Source organism: Grammomys surdaster, unplaced genomic scaffold (genome assembly GCF_004785775.1).
Source record: "Grammomys surdaster isolate TR1022 unplaced genomic scaffold, NIH_TR_1.0 125956, whole genome shotgun sequence".
Taxonomy (NCBI): Eukaryota; Metazoa; Chordata; class Mammalia; order Rodentia; family Muridae; genus Grammomys; species Grammomys surdaster.
In genome coordinates this window covers 2,847,338-2,853,361 of record NW_021620775.1, presented here as the reverse complement: position 1 = coordinate 2,853,361, position 6,024 = coordinate 2,847,338, and positions in this window count along the sequence as shown.

Below are 6,024 nucleotides of genomic sequence, written 5' to 3'. Positions count from 1 at the left end.
GATGAATTAATGATTGTATGGAATCCCTGGCCTGATTTAAACGGTTTTATGTAGTTAAGGTAGTTGTTGGAAAGTTTAAGGAATAGTTTAAGTTGCCAGAAAGATATAACAAGGTTAGAATTAAGAATAGAATGTGCCCCCCCACCTTGTAGAATAGCAACAGCCACATTGGCTAGAAAAGGAATACAGTGAGCTTCAATGTGTCACAAGTTTGCAATTGTACTAGGGAGAAAAATGGGCTGGAGACAAGTTAATGATCAAAGAAAGCATTCACTCTAGGTTGGGTCTGAGTTCCTGGATTTTGTGATCTAAGGATGTGGCCACAGGTTTTGGTGTGCACTATGAAAAGACGGGGTTAGGAATAAAGAATAAATCATTCTATTGTGATTATAAGAATACAGACTAGATGATTAGCCAGTTTAGCTGAACAAGACTTCAAAAATAAGATGTAAGACAGATGATGATCTATTTCTTGATGCATACAAATTCTCTCATCAGCTAAGCACAGGAAAAAACTTGCTACTATAAACTGGTTTGCTGCCGGGCGGTGGTGGCGCACGCCTTTAATCCCAGCACTCGGGAGGCAGAGGCAGGCGGATTTCTGAGTTCGAGGCCAGCCTGGTCTACAGAGTGAGTTCCAAGACAGCCCGGGCTATACAGAGAAACCCTGTCTCGAAAAACCAAAAAAAAAAAAAAAAAAAAAAAAAAAAAAAAAAAAAAAAAAACTGGTTTGCTTAAAGTTTGTCAATAAGTGACATAAAAATTATTACTTTGGGTTGCAATGAACTTGTGGAGATGAAGATAGATGAAAATGTATAGTTAGGTATACATTTCAAAAGAATAATACGTAACCAATAACACCCGCAATTTCCTTTTGAGTAATGATTTTAATCTATTTTTGAAGAATATGTTTTTGTCATGATTGTTTTTAGTGAATATGTAACTTGTGGCTATGAGGTAGTTTTCATTTTACACAGAGAAGTTTGTCTTAGGTGGTATAAAAAAGCTAAGGGGAAAAATTGTTAGAGCTTGTTGAAGCTTGCTTCATCTAGTGTGTGTGTGTGTGTGTGTGTGTGCATGTGTGTGCATGTGTTGTCTGTGTATGTGTGTGTGTGCACGTGTGTGTGGTGTGTGTGTGTGTGTGTGTGTGTGTGTGTGTGTGATTTTTCCCCTTTTTCACCAGCCCCAGAAAATTAAGTTTTGCTCTCTCAGAAGAAGTCTGGTGAGTGACTAATCGCTGACGCTATACTCGGCCTCCCTCAGTTTACCCTGTGGTGCTAAAGCTGGCCTTCCATAAGAGGGCTCTGTCTCTCTATGTGGCATATACTTGAACCCACCTGTAGTAAGGAAGAAGCAGTGAGCTGGTAAGGAGTTTGGTGCAGACAGATGCTGCCAAAGTGAACCCCAGGCAGAGTTAGTCAATGGCCAATGTATTCTGTTTATTGTACAAATTAAGTTTGGGAACAAGAAGGCAATAGAAGGTGTGTTTTATCTAAAGTGGAACAAAAAATATATTCCAAAATGTGGAAGGAAAATGTTTCCAGTACAGGAGAGAAAGCTTTAGAGACTTGAGGGAAGAGGTGCTTCTGCAGGCTTAGGTGTGGCGTTGGCCTAAAAATACATAGAGACAAGTATATATTCATTACCAGACAGGAACTCAAGAACAGGAAAAAAAAAGTAAATGGTTAAAGTTGTCAGGGATGTAAATGTCGAAATATAAGGAAGATCTCGGGGTCCAGGTTAGTTGAGACTGCTGGTCTTCCTACGAGGTCGCCCTCCTCAACTTCTTCCAGCCTTTCCCTAGTTCACCCACAGGGGTCCTCAACTTCAGTCCATTGGCTGGGCATAAGTATCTTCATCTGTCTCGGTCAGCTGCTTGTTGGGGCTTTCAGTGGGCAGCCATGCTAGTCAGGGCAGGCTCCTGTCTGCACGTACACCATAGCATCAGTAAGAGCATCAGGCCTTGGAGACTTCCCTTGAGATGGGTCCCAATTTGGGCCATCACTGGGCCTCCTTTCCTTCAGTCTCTTCTCCATTTGTGTCCCTGCAGTTCTTTTCAACAGGAACAATTCTGAGTCAGAGGTTTTGGCTGTGGGATGGTAACCCCATCTCTCCACTCGATTCCCTGTCTTTCTACTGAAGGTGGGTTCTACAAGATCCCTCTCCCCAGTGTTGGGATTTTATCTAAGGTCCCTCCCTTTGAGTCCTGAGATTCTCTCACCTCCCAGAGAATCCTCCCATCTCCCACATTCCTAGGTTGCATATTTCCATTCATTTTTCTGGCCCTCAGGGCTTCACTCATGCTTCCCCCGACCCCAATACCTGACCCCGAGATCTCTCAGACACTGAGCCACCAACCAGGCAGCGTACACTAGCTGGTCCAAGGCCTTCGACACATATATAGCAGAGGACTGTCTGGTCTGGCCTCAGTGAGAGAAGATGCACCTAACCCTTGAGAGACTTGAGGCCTCAGGGAGTGGGGAGGCCTGGCAGGCTGCAGGAGGATTGGGGGGTTGGAGACATCCCCTTAGAGACAGGAGAAGAGGAATGGGATGAGGAACTGTCAGAGGGCAGAATGGGAGGGAGTTAATGGCTGGACTGTAAAAAAAAGATTAAAGATAATTTTTAAAAAGAAAGAAAGAACAGGGAGAAAAGCAGTGGAGGGCTGCTCAGAGTGGTGTGCAGGGCCACACCCAGCCACGGGATCCACGACCGAGAAGTCTAGGTATATGTGTAATTTCATTATAAGTTTTACTGAAAGTACTTGCTCAATTACTTTCTTTAATTCAGCAACGATGTTGCTAGTCTATGGGTTTATATCTGTCACGAATATTGTTTGATATTTTTCAAAACATTGAATGAGAAGACAAAACAGATAAATAGGAGAACTTACAGGAACATGTGCAAGACATGCTTATTGAACAAGATGATGGTGGTTTTAATACTCAAAGGGTATTTTCTCAATATTCGGGTGCTCTTCACAACACAACAGCCACTAACACATGCTTCTGCCTTTCAGCTGCTGCACTGTCACTTTTCCATTACTTCACCCCTCCCCCCCTGCTCTGGCCCTGCTCGCTTTATTTATTTATTTAATGTAAGTACACTGTAGCTGTCACCCCCATAAGAGGGCATCAGATCTCATTACAGATGGTTGTGAGCCACCATGTGGTTGCAGGGATTTGAACTCAGGACCTTCGGAAGAGCAGTCAGTGCTCTTAACCACTGAGCCATCTCTCCAGCAATTTCCATTACTTTCTTAAGAGGAAAGAATCAACACAAGGGTCAACCAAGCCCTGACTTGTATTGTACTCTGTGGTGTCATTACTGTCACTGTGACTAATTCCAAACCATCAGCAAGACGTCACTTAATGCAGAGCTGGAAGAAACACACAGCAGCACAACCATTGTAGAGTAGTTCTCGTTGCTTTTTGGTTGCTGTGATAAAACACTGACCAAAAACAACACAGGAGGAAAGACTTTATTTCTCTTACACTTCCAAGTGACACTCCATCATGGAGAAAGTGGAGGCAGGAACTCAGGCAGAGACCATGAAGAAATGCTGCTCACCAGCTCCCTTCTTCTGGTTTCTTCAGATACTTTAATTATAATCCCAGGCCTGTCTGAGAAGAGATGACACCACACATATTGAGCTGGGCCCTCCAACGTCAATTATGCCATGTTTGGAGGATATCCCTGGGAGGCCTGCCCTTTCTGAAGGGAAACAGGAGGGAGAGAAAAAAAGGGAGGACAGGGAGGGCCTGGGAGGAGAGGAGGTAAGAGAAGCTGTGGTCAGGATGTAATTTATGAGACAATAAATTAAGTTTTAAAAAGGAAATGCTCCACAGACATGCCTATAGGCCAATCTGACAGAAGCAATTCCTCAAATGAGGTTCCCTAGTCCCAGGTGACTAGTTTGTATCAAGTTGGCAAAAACTAACCAGTACAATAGTATTTCTATCACATAGAAGTAGCAGAACTAAATAACCAAGCATGCGGAAATCAGGAGTAATAGGTACGCTCAAAAATGCTGCATTCTAGTGCTTCTAATCCTGTGACTCTGGTGGGTTTGTTGTTTCACATTCTGCTTGGGTGGGAAGACCCTGTTAGGAGTCTTAATCTTTTAGAAGATTCCAGAAATGAGTCAGGGTAGGGAGGAAAGGAACACACAGTCCTCTTTTTGGTTTAATCTTTGCTTCCTGTGGTGTCTACTCGAAGTATCCTTGCAAAGTCCTGTCACTACACCTAATTCTTCACATGTGTTCTAGTGACATCCCAGAAGTAAAGGAATCATAAAACATAGGTACCTTTCCAATGTGGGAAGAAAAAGAAGAATCTAAAAAAATTAACGTATGTCTAATTTTCAAAAATTTTATCCCACCTCAGCAGTTTGTAGAACTGAGACTCGACTTTGGGTGGAATAGTTGCAACACAGATGAATTATTTTCCAGTTGAGAAGATATTTGAATAGCAGTCTTCAGTACCTGTTTTTCTGGTTACTAAAATCCCTGTAAAAATTCAAAACCATACGAAAACCTGTAACCATGACAAAAAGTTAATCAGAATTATAGAAGTATAAGCACTCAGCATGGGATCTTGGTAGTAATACATTAAAGCAAATACATTATTATTGGTCGATAATTGCTACATAATACCCTCTCCCACAATCCTCCCCTCCATTCTCCTTCCCATTCTCCTCTGAGTGGGTGGGGACTCCCTGAGTATCCTCCTTCCCCTGGCACTTCAAATCTCTGCAAAGAGAGACGTTTCCTCTCCCACTGAGGACAGACATGGCAGCCCAGCCAGAATAATATATCCCACGTGCAGGCAACAGCTTTTGGGATAGCCCCGCTCCTGTTGTTCAGGACCCACATGAAGACCAAGCAGCACATCTGCTACATATGAGCAGGGAAGCCTAGGTCCAGCCCGTTTATGTTCTTTGGCTGGGGGTTCAGACTCTGAGAGACTCCAGGGCCCAGGTTAGTTGATTCTGTTGGTCTTCCTATGGAGTTCCTGTCCTCTTCCGGGCGCGATCCTTCCTCCTATTCTTCCATAACAGTCCCCAAGCTCCATCCCCTGTTTGGCTGTGGGTTTCTGTATCTGTCTGAGTCAGCTGCTGGGTAGAGCCGAGAGAGTACCTTTGTAAAACAACTGCTCAGAAATTAGAAAAGGCTTTTTTTAAATGCCAATTACAGGAGACAAGACTCCGGCATTAAAATTATTAAAAGAGGAAAACAGTGAAAACAAAGATCGGGGTGTAATCTTAAACTACAGCTGTTTCCAGCTGTGGGCGCACTAAAGAATCCCCTCTCCCACTCCCAATTATATTTCCTCATCACTCTACTTAGAACTTAGAACAATGCCCTACAGAAAGAAGTCTGCAGTCCTAACCCCCAGACTTGTGAAGGCTAAATGCAATCCAGGAGGCGGATCGGTTGTCGTCCTTCAGGTCATCCTTGGGTTATCTCGATGATCCCAATCTGATAACTGCATTTATTATATGTAGAAGGTGGAGAAGAGTCAGGTCAGGTAAGATTGACCGTGACTGGCCACTTATTTTAGGACAGAAATGAGTCACAAATGAAAGTGTGCAGTCTCTAGCAACTGAAAAGTAAAAATGAAAACCCTGAATTCTTCTCCCTAGCTTTCAGTGTGAGACCAGCACTGAAAACACCTGTCTTGAATCACAGAGAGAGTTGGGTTTTTGTTTTCGTTTTTGTTTTTGTTTCTTTACCTGTGACATTCAGAACACTCAGATGATAAACAGGCTTTATTTTATGCTGCTCCACTTTGGGAATTTGTTACAGCAGCAAAGGGAAACTAATACCAATTGCAACCATTTCTTCTGCACTCACAAAGCTTTTAGAACCTTGCCTTTTGTTTAAATTCTTATAAGAAAAACAAAAAGAAAAATGTAATGGGCTCTCCTTTACCTACTGCCCAGTTTCTGTGGTGATACTTTCTGTCACTTTGTTTCCTCTAGTCTCCACCCTCTCCCTACTGTCTTCCCTCAATTGTCATACA